Source organism: Labrus bergylta, chromosome 12 (genome assembly GCF_963930695.1).
Source record: "Labrus bergylta chromosome 12, fLabBer1.1, whole genome shotgun sequence".
In the NCBI taxonomy this organism is placed as follows: domain Eukaryota; kingdom Metazoa; phylum Chordata; class Actinopteri; order Labriformes; family Labridae; genus Labrus; species Labrus bergylta.
In genome coordinates, this window is record NC_089206.1 from 9,248,761 (window position 1) to 9,270,937 (window position 22,177).

The following is a 22,177-nucleotide window of genomic DNA, read 5'->3' on the forward strand; positions in this document are numbered from 1 at the left end:
TTTCAAATCCTTTCAAACGTCTTAAAATGGCTTCTGTTGTGAAAGCAGAAAAGAAATGGTCACGGGGTCATGAGACTCCAGCTCGGGGGCAACAGTCAGAAGCAGTGGGGCGGCAAATTAAGTATTGAATATTAGGTGCTGTGAAAAGGTTGCCGAATTCAAAGAGAAACCAATGAGCAACGTCTGTTCGCTCGTCACATGCCGACCTGAGTCCTCAAAGACAGAATTGTATGACACCAATGAAATGATTCAGCCCCCACAGAGGCCCTGTGACATCTGTGACATTACGGGTTATGCGTGGGTGGGTGGAGTGCTTGGCCTCCAGCCGAAGTAGCTGAGCATCCTGTGCAGCTTCATTTCCTCTAAGTCTCAGTAATATCATTTCTACTGTAGGCTGGGTTGGGTTATTTAAAAATGTAGCAGAAGTAGTAGGGAGACTGTTAATTGGATAATTTCAGATTTAGGCTGATGCAACTTGCATGCAAATTGGAATTTCTTAAACAGCGGGGCAGATTATCTCCTACTGAGGAAATGCACGTGTGTGAATGTGTGTGTGTGTGAATGTGTGTGTGTGTGAATGTGTGTGTGTGTGTGTGTGTGTGTGTGTGTGTGTGTGTGTGTGTGTGTGTGTGTGTGTGTGTGTGTGTGCTCCAATTCTCTATTTTCTCCTGCTCATGCTGAGTGACTCTTTCATCTGATCCCACTGAGCTATTTTAGGTAGTGAGCCGACTTGCCAAGATATGGAGGATATTATTCAAAGGGTAATTGTTCAAAGACATGCATCTTGAATTTATGATAAACACACTTGAAGATACGGGGAAGAGAATATTGCCTCAACATCGACTGAGTCACGTCTGACCTCTGATCCGTCTGGACTCCATTTCAGCTAAAAAATGTGTACAGGAACATTTCGAGAAAAAGGGGCACGGTATTTTATTAGATCCATCAGGCGGAGCATTACTACAGTCAGAGAGCTCAGCAGAGATGGTGGAGTTGTTTCAATTAGAGATAATGTGCAGCTTTGTTCCTGAACTCTTGCTACTCTATGGTAATTTACCCCTGCTGAAATGGACTTGTGGCTCCCGCAGTCATAATGGTCTCTTTTTGGCCAAGTTTTAATAGGATTACAGAGGGGATACTGATGGCTGCTTTGCTTGTTATTTACCACTGATGGATGAGACACTGTGTGGAGCTTGGCCTGAGTCCAACCGACGAACAAAATAAGTTATATATGCGGAAAACATTCATTATAAAGAAACAATCACAGCAAATGTTTTTGTACTACTGTAAATTTAATTGACTGGTTGAAACAGTTACCTCAATGGAAATCAAAATATTGAGATTTTAGAAAACTTTTATTCTGTGTGTGTGTGTGTGTGTGTGTGTGTGTGTAGATGTGTTGTTATTCTAAAAAAGCTTGATACATGTAATCCTGAAAACAGAGACACAGTTACTGCTCCTACTACCCCTCTTTTAACAGCCAAACATATCACTTACTGTGAGTCTGTAGCAGGAAACAGTGCAATGTAACTAACTTAGTCTGACACCTACCCAGCAAGAGCTGTTCGAGGGTTTAAAAATCGTTATTTAGAAATAGTCAGTCTTGTCAATTATTGTCTTTTAAGCTTTCGATGGTCATGTACAGATATGGGTCAAAATTTCAGGCTGCTTCATTACAGAGGCAAACTCCTAACAGGAGCCTTAAAATAAAAAACAAAATATTGTTCACAGATCTATTGAAAAAGACCGAATCTGTCAGAAAATAGCAATTACTTTTTCAAGTAACTTGTTTTTTTCCATGGCTGTAAATTTTCGAATGGAAATACATTAGCTGGAAACTGCTAGGAAGGGTCGAGTAGTTGCATCCTGTACTCTTCCATTTCCCTTCCATTGCTCTTCTGAACCACTCAGCACAAGGCTATCGCTTCTTCATCTTTTGTGCATGTTGGTCAGAGTACAGTCCTGCAGCTGAACACATCTCAGCTGGCTTGCACAGTCAGACACTGTAAATGCCAAGTGGCTGGCCGTGACATATATCTGCAAGGTAGCTTTTAGTCGTTACAAAAACACTCGATCTTTTGTCATTTCATGGTGGAGAGCCAAGAGCCTGACAAAGGGCTCTTGCAAACCCAAAATTCCAGCTCGTGGTGTAAAACATATGCCAGAGCCAGATTCTGAAACTCGAAACCAAGAGCCTTCAATTCTCCTGCCACAATACATAGATAGAAACGTGCCAAGCAACTGTCAGGAAGTTGCAATGTGACTTAAACAGTAATTAAGCAATTACATTCAACTAACAAGGCAGAGATATTAATTATCAGCAATACCCTGCCAACTGTCCTGCCTTTCAAGTTGTGTATGTCCCTTTGTTTGGGTTCATTTTGGACAATTAGCATAAAACTTTAATTAGCAAAGTGTTAATGGTGGCTTTAAGTTGTACCAAATCTTGCTATTTTAAAAGCTATTCAAACATCAACATTGCTTTTTGTTTCTTCCTTAACTTAGGCCTACAGGCCTTAAACTGCCTCTTACCTTTAAATAATGAAGTGCAATAGAGAAAAACAGGGCAAAAGACCTACACACATTCACTCAGCAGCTCCTCTGCTAAAAAAAGGTCAGTAGAATTGCTTATGCAACCATCCAGGGCGGAAGTTTACAAAGGTATCAGACCCCTGTGTTTAGCCTTCAGGGCTGCACAAATGCTCTGAATACAAACATGCACAATACAAGCATCCACAAGAGAAGACCGTGACCATCAATCAGAGATGTCAACGGGGCAATTACACGTTTATGTCAACTAATCGCAAGTGCATCAGGAAATCCTGCCGGTTGCCACAGCTCATCTGAGGGCAGCTGCAGAGATAAGGATGTCAAAAAGCCTCGCACATCATCTCAGAGAAGAGCCTCTCCCTCATATAACTCATTGTGTGCCGAACCCAAAAGGGTGGTCCAGGGGGGGCTCATTTACAAACCTGCTCGTGTAGATAAAACAATGCTTATTCTCACCTGCAGCTGAATGTGACTCAGCTATTATCAGGAGGGATGCTATAAAGGGAGGTGGGAGGCGCCAGGGTTTGAATGCAGAGCTTGGGAGCTGCAGGGATCATTTACACCCAGTTGCCATACATCCTCCCTCTCCCTCTCAGCACACAGCCCCTTTCCCTGTCCCCTGATAGGTCGATTAATCATTCTGTCACGCAGATAGTGACCCAATCTGCATGTAAAGCCGAGAGCAGAAAATGTGGAAGAGGAGAGGGCTTCTGCAGCACTGCAGATAGGCCTGATCTATTGACATCAAAAAAGGAAAATGTGTAGAAAGAGACTCAGGAAGTGCTAAACCTCATCCGATATAACTGCATTATGGGTATCTTTTTTTTTTCGAAATCTACTTTGTAGCTTTCTAGTGGATAGTTCGATTAAAAGATTGACACCACTTACATTCAAACCACCATTAAACATGAAGCTCTAACCAGTTAGCTTAGCAAAAAGATTGGAAACTTGGAAAACAGCTAGCCTCAGTCGAAAGGTAAGATAATAAATCTGCAAACCAGTACCTTTAAAATTGACTAGAGAAATGCTATTTGTTTGATTCTTAATGATCAACGGTATTTGGATGAAAATAGCCAAGATCTTGTCGTGTTAACGCTCTAGTTCTTGCATTAATCAAACTGGTAGATTTTGCTCTTATTTAACGGGGCAACTACAGCACATTCCCTCTGCTGCAAGTCTTTGTGCTGTGCTAAGCTAAGCTATCCAGTTGCTGTTTAATATCAGGCTGCAAGCTCAAAGATCCCAAACACGGGGAAACAAATAGCCTATCTGTCCAACAAGGGGAAAGAAGGAAAAAGTGTGTAGACATGTGGACATATCACTGTTTTACGTGGGTCGTGTGCTGGCCTATTTCTTAGCTTTACTCATTTGCTTGGAAGTTGCTGTTGCTCGCCAGAAAACAGACTTGTCGTTTTAACACTACTTTTTGTACAGATTTGAAAAAGAACAGATTAAAAAAAAAGTGTTAGATTCTGAGCTGAAGCTGGTTCATGAACTTTGTTTGAGTGTAACAGAGCTGCTTTTGCATAATAATACACCCCTAATATGACAACTATCTGTTGCTGCAGTTGGGTATTTGGTTCAACTAAACAAGAAAAAAAAGATTAATTTGCAAGCTTTGGTTGGCAGGCATTTTCATGTAATTTAACAGAGCAACTCTGGCAGATTCCCCCTTTACTTTTTTCGGCCTATGTGTGTGTTCATGTTCATTTAACAGAGTGTAAAACCAAATTCCCCCTGGCAGGATTAATAAAGTATAAATTATACTTCTAGAATCTGGGCTAAGCTAAGCTAACCACCTGCTTGTTGTACATTTATTAGAGCTGTAGCGATCTGCTCATCTCACTCTTCCACAAAAAAACAAATAGATGAGTTTCCCCTAACTATTTTTTAAACAAACAACTGACTACTTGTGGTAAATTTTCAGCATGAATTTAAGATTTGACACCAACATTGCCTGTGTTACACCAACATCTCTCGTATGATGAAACACATAGCAATTGATTCCTCTTACTCTCCACAGCAAAGTGGTACCCTGCTCCACGGTACACTCTCTCTGACCGTCACAAATATTCTCTTCCAAGTGGAAAGAAAATGCTGCCAGAGGTCTCACAACAGAAATTGGCATATTTTCTTCCGTCTAAAGATTAAAGAGTGGTGAAAATGCTGCCATCAGCCCAGTAGGAGGTCGTGACTGGTGACAGCATCTGAACGTTTAACACTGAAGCTCTCTGCAATCGCCTGCCAGCAACACGCCATCAAATGGGCCAGGGCCAGGACTGGGAAGGCTCAGCTTCTCACCTGGAGTGAGAAACTGACAGCAGCAGAGCAAATTGCAATGATAATGTGACAAAGAGAAAACCACTGGCTCATCTCGCAGACCAATATGGGTGGCTTTTTTGAATTTGATTTTGACCATGCTGGAATGCTTGAAAATATCAGCAGAGAGGAGGAAATATTTTTGATCTAATGAATGGTAAATGGACATGAGGTTGTATAGTGCTTTTCTAGTCTTCTGACTATTTAAAGCACTTCAACACCGCAGGCCACACAAACCCATTCACACACTGATGGCAGAGGCTGCCATGTAAAGTGGTCATCAGTATTAGCCAATCACATTCGTACACATTTACAAGCCTCTGCTGAAGCAGAAGAAGCAACCTGGAGTTTCTTGCCCAGGAACACGTCGGATATGTGGCTAAAGGAGCTGGGGATCGAACCCCCGACCATCCGGTTGATCGATGACCAACTCTACTAACTGAGCCACAGCTGCTCCCTTAATCAGCAGGAAACAGAAACACAAGAGTGAAGTGGGTGCAAGAGGGGACAGCCATTCAAGCAAATCACCCTACGTGGCTGAATAGTTAGAGTAAGCCTCTTCTCTTATTCCTCTTCTTTGAGCAGTTCCAGCTTTGGGCACCAGCTGCCTTCTTGGAGGGAGCACACAGAGAGAATGAAAAAAAAGAAAAAGTAATAAGATTGGTGAACTTCAAAGCATCCTCTCATTTTTCTGGTTATGTATGAGAGTTTCAGAGAGTATTTCTCGGTGTGGGAGCCAATAGGAGCGGCCGCCTGAGGTACGGACTTAATGAGCCTGCATGAATGTTTCAGAGCCTGACAGAAAGAGAAAAACCTTCAGAGCATGCTCGGCATCTTTTTGTCTCCTGTACTGTGGGTATTGGAGGAGTAAGCATGTACGCAGGTACAGTATACACCTAGCTGTAGGTCCCTCAGATCCTGCTTTTGTGTTTGTTTACTACACTCCTGAAACCTGAGTGATCATGTGACCTCTCCTAATTAAAAAAAAAAAAAAAAAAACACTGATAATTACAAATGTTAGACTCTGGAGGGGGAAATAAAAACCAGGTTTCTGTTTCAGGATGTTACTTCAGGACTCCAAGCGCTTTGAAGACAGAATAATAAATAATTCTCTTTGAGCATGATGTGAAAATTTGTAATATTTGTTTTGAAGTTGCAGAGGTTCAAACGTCTAAAAAAACAAACAAAAAAAAACCCCTTGGCAAAAACACCTCAAAAACAAAACCCTATTTGCTCACAGTCAGTTTATTTTAATTAACTGTAATCAAATTACATCTAATGAAACTTGTGTTCTAATAAAGAGCCTGCTGCAGAAAGGCAGGGTAAAGAGGTACAAGAAGCTGGAGATAGGTTTTGTCCTTGGTTCTGTCACCTCAGTGCTGCCTGTGTTGTATGTCCCATGAGAGACAGCAGAAAAAAAAAAGCATCCTGCAGCACTTTATAAAAAATCCCCACCCTCTACTCTGTGTACTCCTCAGCACAACTGCCATCCCCTTTTTTATGTCTGACTTCTCACTCTCCAAAGGTAAAGAGCACCCTGGCTTGTGTCTGTTTTGTTAGAATGAAGGTCCAACACAACGGACCTGAATTATATCAGTGTGATGTTTTCTTTCTCTTTTAGCTCCACTTGTTTTTTTTGTTTTTTTTGCAGTGCTCAGGGAAGTCGTGAGAGAAGCCGGTGTGGCTACAGGGGTAAGCAAAGCATCTGTCAGCAGGGCAGCCTCCTGGACACTCTCCAGGAAAGCGGTACTACACCCACCAGGCTCAGCTAAATGAGGCATGATCAATGAGAATAATCTAGGTCCAGAGCTGCAAACTGTTCCTGATGTGGAACCATAACAGATTGCACACATATTGCATGAAGACGAGATTCATCGTTGGATGCTTGGGGGAAGATTAGGACCCAAAGGATCTTCACTATTTCCCACACAATGAATTATGAAAGTTTTGTAGCGCATGCATCAGGAAGTAACATGCACACACAGCACCTGCAATATGGGAACAAAAAAGGAAAGCAGATACAGTCTGTAAAATGCTCAACTACGGCAGCGACCCCCAGCTTTAGACGCCTCGAACTCTATTCCAGAAACATCAAAGGAAGTGTTGAAGCAAGGCTGAGAAGAGAGTTGAAATACACCCTTACCAGCACTACCGTAATTCCGTAATCCTGCTGTCCACAACTAGCTAACCCATTCACCAAACAGGCATTGAGGGTTAATGTTACAAAGCCTTAATAACGTCCCTCGACCGCTCTCCCATCAGCACCAGAAACTGCAGTCCTCTACGCACTGTTTCCACTGCAGCACTACTTGTTCTCCCATGCACATGCACACACACGCTCACTCATTCTGTCGGTGACTACCCCCACCTCTGTTTCTCTCAATCCCCTCCTCCTCTTTCCCTTTCTATCTCTGTCACTGAAAGGATCCCCCTCCTCCCCTCCCCTCTCCTCTCTCCCCCCCCACCCCCTTCGCTTTTTCTCCGTCTTCCATCTCTCCCCTCCACTCCAGCCCTCAGTACTCAGCCGGCTGATTTGCGATGCTGCTCACAAGGTGCCTTATGCAGCAATATGTGCCCCGGTCCAACGCGTGAGGGGCAATCCAAAAGTGTCCATATGCTCTATCGGCCGACAGGCACCCACCCACGCAACCCCTCGTTTCAAACTGCAGCGCCGCTCAGGGACTCCATGGGCTTCAGCCGTCTTCCTGTGATTACAAGGCTGCGAGGCATGAAAAAAAAGAGTGATTGTAAATAAGTAAACAAGGAAAAAAAACAACATACTGTAGAAGAGACCTTTAGATAATCGGACAAAGACAAGCTGTCATTTGCTTACCGCAGCAGTAGTCTGCTGCTGAGTCTCTTTTTGCTCTTGCCATCTCTATCCATTTGTCCAAATTATGACTTTGGAATTGCACCACTCCCACAGCCATCAAGGAAAAATGTAATCCATGACAAACAGCACAAAGACAAGCCTGGTATTGTGTATACAAACAAAGATATCTAAGAAGGTTTTTTTCAGAGATTTAAAAACCTTTTGCAGGCAAACTGTTTCCTTTCTCACTGTCTCATATGAACATTAAAAGTCCAATGGAGAGGGTTTTGGGTATAAAGATCATAAAAAGGTTTGAAAATAAAAAAATACTTATTTCCTCAATAATTAGCAATGCCACCCAGCACCCTTAGCATGAGATGCGTCACAATCCCCTTAAATCTGCTGGTTTAATGACGAGATGTGACGCACCCTTTTCGCTTAACACCGACCCTGAACCAGACATTTTGGAGCCCTTCGGGTATTACTGTGTGTCACTGTGAATTATCATGGTCCACCTAAGTGAATCACCCTCCTTATTGGCCGGCAATGGACGCTTGAACAAGAAATCAATACAGTCTCAATCTGTTAAAAATGGAAGGGGGAGAGAGATGGCTTCTTGTAATTTCAAAACATACAACTGGAGGGAGAGTGTAATTTGTTCGCTGTCTGTTGCAGTGCCATTTCTCAGCATTGGTTCAATGCAGTAATGTAGGGCTGCTGGTTTTGGAATTGGTAGTGATCAGGTATTTATAGGGAGGTAAAGCTGTCCCTGTAGTACTCACACAAAGAAAAATGACTCAATCACAGCCTTGAAACTTGAATGGATATGGTTGGCTGTGTTCTATTTATTTTTCCCAACAAATCCCGTGAAAGCATCAAAAACACATTTGTGACAAAACGTAACTCCATCCCTGTCAGTTCCATGAAGCATTAAGCTCATATCTACTTACTACTGACATAAGTCTATAAAAACGAGTCACTAGGGTGTCTAGGACTGACTCAACCACCAGCTTCCCGACTAGCAATGTTTTGGCTCTCTGATGTGTTTTCTAAAGCTGATTTTTGGACAACAACCTACCTCTATCACACACAGAGGTTTGAGCTAGACCATGCTTGGCTTCACAGTCAGTACTTGTTAGCATGATCAATTCATTTTTTGGGGTTTGGTGTTTCTAATGGATTCTTGATAATTAGAAAAAAAAACAAAAAAAAGAAACTGCTTGAAGGTTAACAGACAACCAAACCTTGAAGACGGCTGTTTCAGCTCTCCTAGCTTACTTCTGCCTCCATATTGTTTTGTGTGTGAGGTGAAAGTAAAATGGCAGCTGCTCTGACTAAATAGAACCCGATAGTTTCTGTTTCCTCGCTCTCAATGATGTGGAATGACATTAAGGTCTTGTTATTGAATCTGTGAGAGCTGGTCGAGCCTGTATTCCTTTGTGCACTCTTTCTTTTTTTATTTCCACATTGGATGAGCTACCTTACAGCCCAGTGCCCTGAAACCCGGGCGGGGTCTGACTCAATGTCTGAGTGGGAACGGGATATTGATCCAACTGAGATTCATAGCATGCTGGGTAAATCTATGATGAGCAACACTGGCACATGTCCCATGAGACACGGAACGCAGAGGCACACGGGATGTATCACCAGAATGACGGGCATGAATGCTCTTAACATAGTATTTTTATACTACTAAGTTTTATGTCTGCTGCATGTCTACAGCAGACAGAAAATATGATAATAATCTAGTAATAATCAGCATAATTTCATTGAGGAGAAAAACTCCATCATCAGACCTTACTTTGAACTAAGCAGGCCAAGGCTCCAGAGAGATTCAATGCAACTTAGAATACATATTTAATAAGGCGTGCGTGTTGTGGAGACTAACTGCATGGAGCTCGCAGCCACACATTAAAGCCAGTGAGTCAATGACTATAGGAAGCCATTAAGATGCATTGCTTTACCCAGCCGCTACCATAAAATCACATGTAAGGCCGTTTGTTTTCTGTGCATTGATTTCAGTCACATGGCTGTTTTAACAAGGTGACTGTTTTCCAGAGACAGACACGACATTTACCAGAGCCTCGATGGAAATAAAAGGAAGTAGAAACGCTAACATGAGATGTAAAAAAATAAAATAAAAAAAATACAACAAAAGCAACAGCATACGACAACATCTTTTTCATTCTATCACAAGGTTTTTGTTGGTGATAACTCTTAACATGAAGTAGAGAAGCAATGATCTCCAGATCTTTTAAGTAAATGCTGCCTTCATGGATGTGTGGCAAATATGAAACTGTCAAGGATTAGATCTGGTTCTGTGCCTGTGCTGGGATGTGGTGCTGCAGATGTGAGGAGGTTGCAACAATGCAATTCTTTGTGTTTCATTGTGTTGGCCTATTTTAGATCTGGCAGAGTGAGAAAGAGAGAAACCATCCATAATGTGTTTTCACACTGCTGTTTAGAAGCTGCAACAATATGTGTTTTTATAACTAAAGATGGCCACGGTACTGCATATAAAACACAATTTTAGAAAAATGCACATTTTGTTTTCACTCCACCTGTTTCTATAGCACCAGTCATTTCAAAGGGCTTAAACCACATGTGAATGCATTAGTGGATGAATAAAATATTTTCCTGTTAGTATAATGAAGACCTTTTTCTTATTTTTGAATAAATCAGAAAGAAATGATTTCATATTTGATCAACGGTTTGTATCTTTATGAAGCAAACATACCAGAGAATGTTCTGCCTCATCCATTTAATATAGAGAGAACATTTACCTCAGTGGTTTGGATGTGCTCAGACTAAAATGCAGTTGGTAGGTCCATTCGATCTCCGGAGTCCCTTTGCGCCTTTAAGAAAAAGCTAAAGACCCAGCTTTTTCATGAACACCTATTTAATGATATTATTGATGATGATGATGGTTTTGATGTTGACTATATTTAGGATGATTTTGATCTGATTGGAACTCTCAGGAATAGCTGCTGATGTTGTTGATACATTAACTTAAAAAAAAGGAAGTGCTTTGCCTCTGTGCACTGCCTGTCAGCACCTGTGTGTCCGATCGGATTTAAAGCTGTTTGTTTGCACTCACTGACGTTGTTTCCTCCTTTCTAGACCCTTGCTTGTGTTGTAGTTATTCTCTGATTTATGTTGCTTTGGATAAAAGCATCTGCTAAATGATCTGTAGAATTGTAGCATGGTAGAGGTCAGCATCGGCTCCAGGGAATTGTGACAGACATTTTCCAACTATGTAGGACATTGAAGACCAACGCTTAGTGTAGAAAAAAAATACATAGTTGTACTTTAGTTGTGTACAAAGCAATGATAATGTATATTTAAAGTGATATTATTTGAAAAAAAAACTGTTGTGTGGATAGATTGTTTGAATTGTACTTTTTGTAATGTATAATTTCAGTTGTAATATGAATCTGCATCTAGATTGTACAATGAACAGATTTTTAATGGAATTAATTGAATCACTTTCGTCTTGAGGTTATTGGTTTGGTTGATTTTAATGCCTTCCTTTGGCATAGCAGTCAGTTGTTTTGGGCAATAATGTTTGAGAAAGCCACGAGGCTATACTATGTGAGCACACAACAGCGGCATGGTTAGCTACTTTCTGGTGAACTCCGGTGAGCGTTTAGCTGCTTAAAGGGACACTTCACCCGTTGAAACATGAATCTGTATTGACATCGGGTCATATATGTAGTAGAAATGTGAAATAAATTCTTGGCCGAGAAAAGGCAGAAAATGTATTTTTGGCTCATGTGGATGAAAGACACTAAATCCCAGAATGCACAGCACCGTAGGCCACTCCCACTAAGGTCCTCTATTTCAGAATCAGAATCAGAAATACTTTATTAATCCCAGGGGGAAATTCGATCATTACAGTTTCTCCAAAATATACAATATAGCAGTAGAAATATAATAATAAAAACATTTACAGACACATAAGGCCGTTTCCTCAACTGATTCCGAAATTTCTTCCAGAATTGATCTTGGAAATTCCTGGCAGAAAACAGACTCTATGTCTGTGTCCATATGCAAACAGTGAGAGCACCGACACTACCAGTCCGCCCCAGCTCGAGCCGGCCCGGGCTCCTTGTCCTCACCGCCGCCGCTCCTTGTTCCCACCCACTGATCTGTGATTGGTCTGTAGCTTCAGTGGTCGAAAATATGAGGAACTAGCGTTGTAGTTTCACCCCGCTAACCGCAACAGCTTCTCGTGATGCAAAAATCGTCATTTTGCGTCACCGGAAGCTCCTTTTCAGACTTAGAAATACAAAGATTTCCCATCTCAGGGGAAAATGAGGGAGGGATGCACAACCATTCAAAAATACTACCAGGTTTCTAAAGATACAAAGCTTAATGCAAATGGGTGAAGTATCCCTTTAATCAGTCATTTCTTTCCCTCACGAGTCAAGGGCAACCAAAAGCAAACGTTCCTTAAGTAACCAAAACACAACCGCAACTACAAATCTGCTGCTGAATGTGTTCAAAGGCTGTCGTTTGTTAGGACATTCATCCATCAGAGGTGCCTTGCTCCAGGCTGAGAGATACGGATGAATCTATGAGCGCTTCTCCACGTACTTTGGAAAAACATCACTCTTCAAAAAACGGATTTCCCCCCCCACAGGTCCCTTGAGTATGAATTTTCATTCAGTAGATGTTGAGCTGATCAATGTTAATAACGATGAGGCTGACACAGGGCAGTGAGAGCTGAATAACGGCAGATGGCATTAGAAACAGAGTCGGTGTAAAGGCAGCGGCCAGTAACCGTCCCTCCAGGCGTGGCTATTGTCCGCTGGGCTTTATTAGCTTTCTGTAGCCCCTGAGGCACTGGAGCTTTCTATCACTCATGGAAATGACTCTGATTAATCAGCTGAGTGCTGGAGTGTGCAGGGTATGATGGAGACGGGCGCACAAGGAGCCAATCCTACAGTAAATCATGCTTGTTCACAGTGGGCTGCACCTTCATCCTCACCACGCCTTCCAGGCTCGCTACACACTGCAGCGGGCCCCCTCCTCCCTGGCACAGGCCGAGCTTTTCCAGGAACAGATGGGGGAGCAGGGAAAACCCAACACACAAGATTTCATGCTGACATCTAGTGGAGTCTAAACATGTGATTACGCAAGACTCACATGTATTTACACATTCTGTAACACTGCAGTGATTTTATTATTCAGTTCTACTATTAATACCCTGCTAAAATAATTTGGTATGAAGTAGAAATAACTCCGGCAGAATTCATATACCACGCGATTAATGGTAATAAACAGAATTCTCCTCCCTTCACCCCACAGCTCATCAGAGTGTTATATTAGCAGACAGTTTCAGAGAGCACCCAGCCATAGACAGGCCGCCATCTGGGCCATGCCTTCAGTGGACAGTACTGGAGCGGAGGCAGGGCTGCATTCCTCCAATGACGAGGAATGAGTGATATTCTAGAGGGGAGGCGCAGAGGATGGAGGCATCTCGCAATGTGCAGTGATCTGTCTCCTCTAAAGAGGACGGTCACCGCAATGACACCGGACTGCTCTGATGAAATGGAGATTCTCCTCCTCCTCCTCCTCCTCACCCCCCCTTTCTCATTCTCTCTTTAGCGCACAACCTTTAAGTTCATGGTATATCATCGTGGGTATGAGATACTTACAGCAAAATCTCGGATATCGAGAGTGTCGGGAGGTAATCACAGTGAGGATATTGTCAGTCAGAAACTCCTGAAAGAGAAAAACAAGGTGAATTCAGAGAGGCATAACTCACTCTTTGAGTCAAAGAAACATCTGTCTCGTTGTTTTTTTTTTTTGGAAGCTTCATTGTCTTCATTACTGACTGGATTAAAATTCCTGCGTAAGATTTGGCAAATTTGAAGTTGACTTTAAACTTTTGCTGCAGCCTTATCCTCACTTATTATGCAAATGACTTTTTGACAGCTGTGTGAGTATCATTTCAAGATAATCCACGCCATTAAATCCCTCTCCACGTACACCTGCTACGATTAGCATTCCTGAATTCAAAAGATAAAATAAGGCAAAACAAATGAAACTTTCAATTTAATCACTACATAATGTTATCGCAAAGGAAAAAGGATAGTGAGTGACAAGAGAGGAATATTGATAGCCGTCTCCCTCTCACAAAAACAAGCTGACATATGCCCTAGGCCGACCATTTGGATCCACAAAGCCGCAGGATGAATTCATTATCACTGACAGCTACCCGTTGTACACCATGGTTTGCCAATTATTGAATTCATTTATTGTCATTACAGTAGTACCACTGTAATGAACGTCTCTGGGAAAACTGGCCGTGAATCAAAGAGAACAGGCTTTCTAACCTCTACACAGAGTTCAAAGAACTGTGAGTTGAATCAATCTAACCCTGAAATATGATAGATTTGGTCTCTCATTTGGAACAAATTCTAACACTGAGATGCTCTCTCTATTGATACTCTCTCTCCACAGGACTTTTTTCAAGGATTATTTGATTAGGCATTTTAAAATATTCAAGCATATTGAGGGGTTTTATTGATTGATACATGCTGGACGTGCTAACAGAAAAGTTAAACCACAAGTAAGACTACTTCAGACAGATCCTAGAATCTAATCAAAATGCATGTTATAGAATCCTTCAGGTTGAAATAAATTCAGGAAGAACGAAATATTGTAAGATTTAATGATCAATGTACCAATTTAGGACCAAGGCTTATTATTTGAAGACATATTTATAGTACAACTAATACACAGGTTGGAATCCCATCATTGAATGACAGTGTAAAGATGTAATCAAATGCAAGAAGAGGTTCAACACTTTGGGAAATGACTTCTCCTAACATCAATGACGTCATAGTTCACAGGTGTCCAAAGCCCAAGAAGCCCCATTAACACCCATGTTAAAAATCCCCTTTCTACAGCAGACGTTAACATGTTTACAGCCCAAAAGACCCCAAACGTTTGATCTGAAGCGCTCATGTCTTTATTGGTTCACACTTGTGGGGGGGGTGCATGTTTCATACCTCATTTGTTTTGATTATATTAAGAGTTAGACTGACAGGTGGACGTGTTGTCGCTATTTGCAAGGAGGCTGAATTCCTGCCTTAGCTTTACCTCTTTGCTAGTTTCTAGGTTGACCGAAAGGTAATTTGAGACAGAGTTTCCACGATAGTTACTGCCACCATTGGGCTGACGTCACTGGGACCAAGTCCATGTTTTAGACTCTTTTAGACAGCTGATATGTTTTGAAACTTTGAAGCGACCTAAGCTAGCTGTTGTTCTCTGCTTAAAGTGCTTTTCCGATGACAAGTTAACCACAAGTTAAAGAAAACCTTTAAGGACAACAGGGCAGTGATCCACTTGGTCCTTGAATAGTCAAAACTCTGACGAGATGATTAAAGAACTCCATAATACTCAGTCAAAGTCTGTCCGTGTTCTTAGGCAGACCTTTGAGCAATTTCTTTTTGTGGACCAATTTCCTTCACCTATTTTGGCAAAACAATCCATTTCATGACTCACTGGACTTAATTGCTTTATTGTAATTGTATCATGAAAGAATCCACAGGGAGCGATAACAAACTTCAATTTGGGCTCTTCAGTGAAGGAAAATAGTTCATACAGTATGCCATCACCAAAACAGCTTTTCAGGATTTCTTAACAACAGTCATTTTCCTCATTTAAACTGTTATTCAAGTGAGTAAACCCCTTGAGATCAACCCATTGTTGACCTAGTTAATTCCTATAATCCAAGATAATAACAAACACCGAAACAGCATGGAACAATTCAAACATCAGGGCGCTGAAGAACAATCTCACGGCATATTAAGGAGTATAAACCAGGAACCCTTGCGGTCCTGCATGTTGAAATACCTGCAGCTGTCATAGAAACACTATGAGGCTGTCAAAGTGAGTTGTTTGCAGCGAGCTGAGGGGCCGCAGTGACAGGGAGGAGAAAAGCAGGGCTTCAAAGCCGCTTCACACTGCAGCACTCCAACAATACAAGTGGCATTTTCTCTTTTGAAAATGAAAGGTCACACGACAAGGACTGAATCCAAAATCAAAGAACAAAAACACTCACGCAGACCTGATGTGAATCGCAAACCTTTTAGTTTTGGCCCGACAAATACTTAGAGAACAACATAATCTCACAGCAGAAATAAACATTTGCTTCCTGTAAGGACAAATCGAAGGTCAATGGAAAAAAATAAACATCCTGAATGATCATAAATTGGCAAGCCGACAGAGGCGTCAGGCCCTGATGTGCTGATTCTCAGATACAATCACGTTAAAGGGAATTGCCTCTTGGTGAACATAATTGGATCTTTCCCACACCTATTTATGTCCCCAGGGGAGCAAACTATGCAGAGGGAAAGGGAAATTTAATGACGACTCTGCCCTTTGGTTTCATTACAAGTCCACTTCAGTGATCTGTGCTGGCAGTGGAGTCATGTCAAAATGAACAGTGATGAGCTAAATTATTTAAAATCACATGGTGGGAAAAAAATCACCAGGCTTTCAGTGGGCCTAACTGGTCTAAAACAGTGAAACATCTCACAGCGTGGCTCTGAATTTAATGAGCCATTCATTAGCCTAAAGCCTGTTTGTGTCAGAGACCTGGTTTATGAGATAAACTGAAATAATATCTTGATGTCTACACTACACATATATTAGTCTAAACAACATCATCATGGCTCTTAACCTATTGTGCCCTTGTGATTCAGCTAAAAGGATATCCAAATGTTTAAAAAGGCCCATATGATATGAAAACCCTGTTTTCCTACTTTACTGTGTTTTTATCAGTTTGAAAAAAGGGCATTTCTTGTACTGTGCTACACCTGTATAGAGCTTGAAATGAACATGAACTTGGTTAAACTCAGCTTTGTTTTCAGAAGCTTGAAGTTATTAAGTGACCTGATTGGCCTCACAAAGACACCAGTAACAATAAAGACTCTTATGAATCATCTCATTTATCGGTGCTGGGGAGGGGGAAGTCATAGGTTGACTTGTGTGCTAGCTGCCACCGTCACCCGCCCTCGGATATGCAGAAGACAATGGCTGAATGGATAGATGGATGAATCACCTAAAACATCTCATAGCCATATCCAAATTACTGTCCCACCACCAATATTACCAATATTGCTGTTGCAAAACGCTTTTTTAATTCTGCCAACACTGATTCAAGCTTTCAGTACTTTCACAGCATTTATAATAAAAAGTATTCCTCAACACTGCAGGTCTGTGCTGACTGTTTGCTTGTAAACCACTCTGTACATGAGCTTGATGAAACCAGATTATGGTAAGAGTCTTCTAATATTTTAAACTTCTAAAATCACACGGCTGCCAGGGGGGAAAAAGATTTGACTGATTTGGATTGCCTCTTTTTGAACCCTGTTTGTCTTCTGTTTGATGGAGAGCAGCACACAGTGAAAACGACTGGAAACCTCTTTCAACACCAAACTACTGCTATTGTTAAAGAATGGGGAACCATTCTTTAACAATGTTACTGTGCAGCTTCACAGACAGCACTTATATTACTGAGCCCCCGAAGGATACCATGTTTTTCTTCTGCTATCTCTAAGTCTCTCATTCTTTCCGTCTGAGGCTGTCTCCAAGACACGTGGCTCTCCATGACTGTTGGCCCATCACTCATACAGAGGAAGCTGGGGGGGGGGGGGGTGGTCATATGGGGCAAACGGAGCCTACAGGAGATTTTTGGGGGCTCTCCGCTGCCCTGCACTCTCTGGAGCATAGCGTATGAAGACTTGGAGACATGCATGTGTGTGCAAGGAGCTTTCCACGCAGGGGGAATCTGGTCCAAATGTAATCCCTCTATTGTGAGGATGGAGGGTTAGAGGGAAAAAAAAAAGGGCCGTGCCTGCTGAAATCCCACTGGCAGTGCTGCAATGCAGGGGTTTAACATGGAGCCAGAAGGCAGGCAAACACATTAAAGAAGTTGCCCTCTGATGACACACAGTCCACACATTTTCATACTAACACAAGTGCAAGCAGATGGGAGAATGCTTGCATGCACACCCACAAAAGCCCATTTGATCTAAGATGCCAACGTAGGAGTGTTAGACAGGCAGTAAGGCGGCTTTTGTACACCACAACGTGATGTGACTTCATCGTGTGAGTCTCAGCTCGCCACGCACAACAGACCCAGGCTCCACCTATGCAAGCCAGCCAGCCAGTCAGCAACAATGTTGCCACCACCTATCCAAGCGGCAACCTCCGGTGATGAAAAATGAAGGCAATGCGGAAGTGAATAATCCTGCAGTTCGTCGAGGGCCCCAGAAGAGCCCCAGAAGTCACATACGCACCATATTCAAAAAAGTCATTATTTACAGTAGAAATTAACATGTTTACAGCCGGGTACAAAAATCTAAATAGGTCTGATTATTTATTTTCCTCATGGGTACATGTGTCTGCAGCCCTCTGCTTTAACAGATGGGTGACGTCACTCAGGCTTTGTCCATTAATATTCGCAGTCTATGCACCCATCCCACCACATGGCCACCATCACTCCCCCCAAACCCAACTAATGTATGTAGACCAATAGGCAGCAAGAGCCAAGTCACCACCAATCTGGAACCCCCAACACCATGATGTTATTGCACAACGTTCTTTGAGAAACATTATTTGAAACAATGCATGTGGCATGACACACCAGTGAGAAGATCACCAAGAAAGAATAACAGTTTTCAATTGAGAGAACCACCACTGGTATTAGTTGGCAGAAGAATATCGCCTTCAAGTTTATTCAAACGATTCGTGTTTTTAAAGTTTGCTTCAGTGGTGCTTACTGTACCATTTGTTTGAATATAAATAAAACTGGAGGCTGCCGTGGGCTTCACTGTTTAGTCCATACAGTTTCCCAGAGTGTGAGAGGTGAAGAGCGTGATGGGTGGATGCTTACATGACAGATTGCTGACAGTGGGAGTCTTTTCCAGTCAGCAGAAAAAAAAGCAATTGATGACACTTGGGCTTCTTCACGCTCTGATACAGCCGCTACAGAGACAACAGAGCGAAAGTGAAACACTGTTGGACGTGAAAAAAACAAAAAAAAACCTCTAAGTCAACAAAAGCTTCTAAGGATTTAAGGGATAATGTACATTTAAAATGGTATCAAGAACATATCAGCATATGTTGACTCACAAAGTTGTGATTAGAGATGACTTCCACAAATGTTCTGACACCAGCGGTTGGTTCCACTTAAACGCAGTCAGAACATTTCTTTGGCAGCTTAATTGACAGTGTAGAATTGACCAATTTTGTCTCTGTCAACAAAAGTTGACAGGCATCGTTATCTACTCTCCAAATGCCCTGATTTAAGCATTAGTCACAGTTATTCTATTTATCACAGCTGGTTTGTCATTTTGTTGTGATTCATTACAAATGATGAGCAACCAACTCACAATGCTAGCAAGTAAACTGGCTATCTGGAGCTACGGTTTTGTGAATAAAACAGTACAACTACGATTGGAATAGCGGTTAAGTATTTCACTCTTTTTACTTCTACTCCCTGCACTTTATATCTATTGCCCACACACCTGAAAATTTGCAGAACGTTTGAGGACAGCCTGTCCCTGACATTTTCCAGAGTTGCCCTTTCACACTGTCCCTCATAATATCAGACTTGCCTTGTTGGATGGGTTGCTGGGGTTGGGGTCTCAGGAGGTAGGACATAACGTTAAAAGGACGCTGCAGAAGTGAAAATGTAATGTTTTCAACGTATGCAAGATGGCAGACAAAGACACAGAGTCCAATGCCATGAATACAGTTTGTGCCTTTAAATCACTTGAGTGTATAATTGGATGTATTCACAATGCAAACGAAGGCATGCATAAGAACATACTGGCAAGCAGAAAAGAGTACACAAAGCAGCCTCTTTACATGCAAGAAGATCCCTTTGGCTTCTCATCAGTCGCATGAAATAAACATCACCAGTCCTGCTAGTGGAGAATTCTCCTGACTATTACCAGATGTGTTCACACATCGGCTCACCCCAGTTTCTTGCAGACTCGGGGGTGGGCAGGAAATTTGAAGTTTAAAGTTTGGGTTAAAAATTCTGCCATTGGCATTCACAAATGCAGCCCCCCCCCCCCCGACAATTTCGAGACATTTTCAGGAGTGCAGTAAAGGTGAAAGTGGCTTCAATTTACTTTATTAAATGGCAAAATGGCAGCTAGTTTAACCACCTTTATACAACAAAAAAAAAACCTGCACACAAATGTTCTAAGACTAGAGGTATGATAAATTGGTAGTGGATTATCTGATAGATCGAAGTGTTTCATTCTGCAAGTTAATTAGAGTTCAATCCAGCACCTTGTTCTTTTTCAACCGCTTGATGCAAAATGAGCAGGTGGTTTGCATCAATCTTGAAATATCTGGAGGCAGTATTCAATGTTACAAGGTAATTAGGATTTACAGGGTTTTGTTAAGTTTATACACTATCACTCTGTGAAAGGTTGTGTAATATTTATTAAATGAAAACTATTAAATGAAATTTCAGATCTTTTTGCTGTAGGGACAGATTTCCCCACAGTGGTTATTTTCATACCACTGTGCATATAGGGATTCAATGTTTTTCTTTTTGAGTAATGCTTTTCCTCTTCTCCACATGATTGAGGCACCAAAGCAAGCTGATCTACGCCTTTAAAGAATCAAGTTGACTTTTACAGTAGCAATACTTTTCTTTATACAATATCTCTCGTCTGCCTTTTGGGTTTTTACAGTTTCACAAATGCTTCCAGCAAACCTTCAAAGGCCTTCTCCTGGCTCCATCTTGTATTGGAAGTGACTCTAACAGCATTGTGTTATATCTACATGTATAGTGAGACTAGAAGGAATGACAAAGGACTGTGATCCACCACCATTTAGCATTGATTTAGCCTTGATGATTCAGGACAATCTTGTGTTAAGCCTTCCAGGGAGAGATCCTCTTCAATTTCAATCTGAGCTAAATTCAAAATGTCTCCATAAAATCAATCCCAATGTCCTGCCTGGCAGCATTTAAAAAGTCACTGCTCCATCATCCACATGACACAGCATAAACACCAACAAGAACGATTTAGCATTGGCGCCAATTCTTTTTTTATTTCCCCCAGTCTTCACAGCTTTTATGAAAACGATGATCTTACTTCACTTATATCAAGCAAGGACTATTTTTCATAGAGCTACTGTCCATAAATCCTGGTGGAAGGCGCCTACTTCCCTCCGGCTACCTCCTCCTGCTTCGAGACAAGACCTGTGTTTATGTGCAGAAATAAGACCATTTATCATCACCAGTCCCACGGAAATGGTCAACCGCAGGAACCAAACTGTGCACTATTCCAGATTAATTGCTTCCCTCCTTGGCTGCACAGTGAATGAAACATAACACGACAAACCACACTAGACAAAGAATGAGGGAAGGAAAACAATGAAACGTATAAACGTACTCTCTGTTTAATCTAATACTGCACACTGTATTATCTCAATGGAAATAACTGGTTAACAATTAAAGAAGACGACAATCTGTGCACAAACAGAGTATCAGAGAAGTACTGAAAAGCCTCCAGACCTCAATGTCTCTGAATTACATGCTTCCTGAAACTAGTGTGATGTGTTAAAAATAAAAATAAACCTTTCAGGGGAAGAGCAAACTCTTATAAATGTCTGAAAGGTTCTAGTAATATGCTCTGTAAGCAGCTTTTTCTTTTGGCCCGTTGACCTAATAAACCACATTACCTATCAAGGTCTCTATCGGGAGATGTTAGTCTGATCTACTGTCATAGTACTGTAGCAGAGATGGCCACATATCTGTTGAAACTAATACAAAAATACATATTCCCTTCATCTAATGATAGTATATATTTCGTTTTTTCAAAGCTAGAAATGGCTCAGACGTAAGAGTGCAGTAGTTTAAACCACAGTACGGACTTGATCCAGTGGTCGGAGGAGTTACTGGTGTCCTTTTTTGCTCTGTGTAATGCGGTCAGAGGTATTGTAGGGCAAACGACAGACAAGCCGCAAGTGGCCGACAGAGTGGCTGCTCATGGGGATCATTCACCTTCCCAGCGTCAGTGAACTCCATTACAAGTCAGGCCCAAATCTTGAAAACTGCTGCGTCATTAGTCAAACACAGATTGAGTGTGACAGCTAACCTCTCATGATGATCTCTGTGCGCACCACAGAATAACTCCCTCTGGTTTCTCAAATATGTCTGACTGTGTAGTCGTGCTTGTAAGAAAAAAAAACAGGGGAACTTTTATGCCAACACAACATGTTCTTTAAAAATGGCGCCATCCAATGTTACCAACATGTGAAATAAAAGAGAAAGTGAGGAACAAAGTCATTATAAGACATTGCAAACAGTTGATCCATACAATTCTAAACTTAAAGCTACTGTGAGAAACTAAATGAGTTGAATTTGGCGCCCCCTGTGGACACACCGGTACGTCTTATTTCGTTGCTTATCCTGTCCTGTACATCTAAATCACATCCGCCTCCCTTTAAAGA

At 41.7% G+C, this 22,177-nt stretch overlaps 1 protein-coding gene across 5 annotated transcripts in view; it reads right to left on the minus strand.

Annotated features, from left to right (window-relative positions):
- The window catches only part of LOC109985771 (synaptotagmin-2), a 68,056-nt gene that overhangs the window by 24,188 nt on the left and 21,691 nt on the right, over positions 1-22,177 (minus strand). For 3 of the 5 annotated variants that reach the window (XM_020636197.3, XM_020636173.3, XM_065960843.1), the window contains one exon: positions 13,342-13,408. The exons of 1 other annotated variant lie outside the window; for it this stretch is intronic. The gene's annotated coding sequence lies outside the window, so the exon portion shown is untranslated. Of the gene's footprint in view, positions 1-7,012; positions 7,204-13,341; positions 13,409-22,177 lie in introns of those variants that run through there. One more of the 5 variants, XM_020636189.3, reaches the window with a different exon arrangement.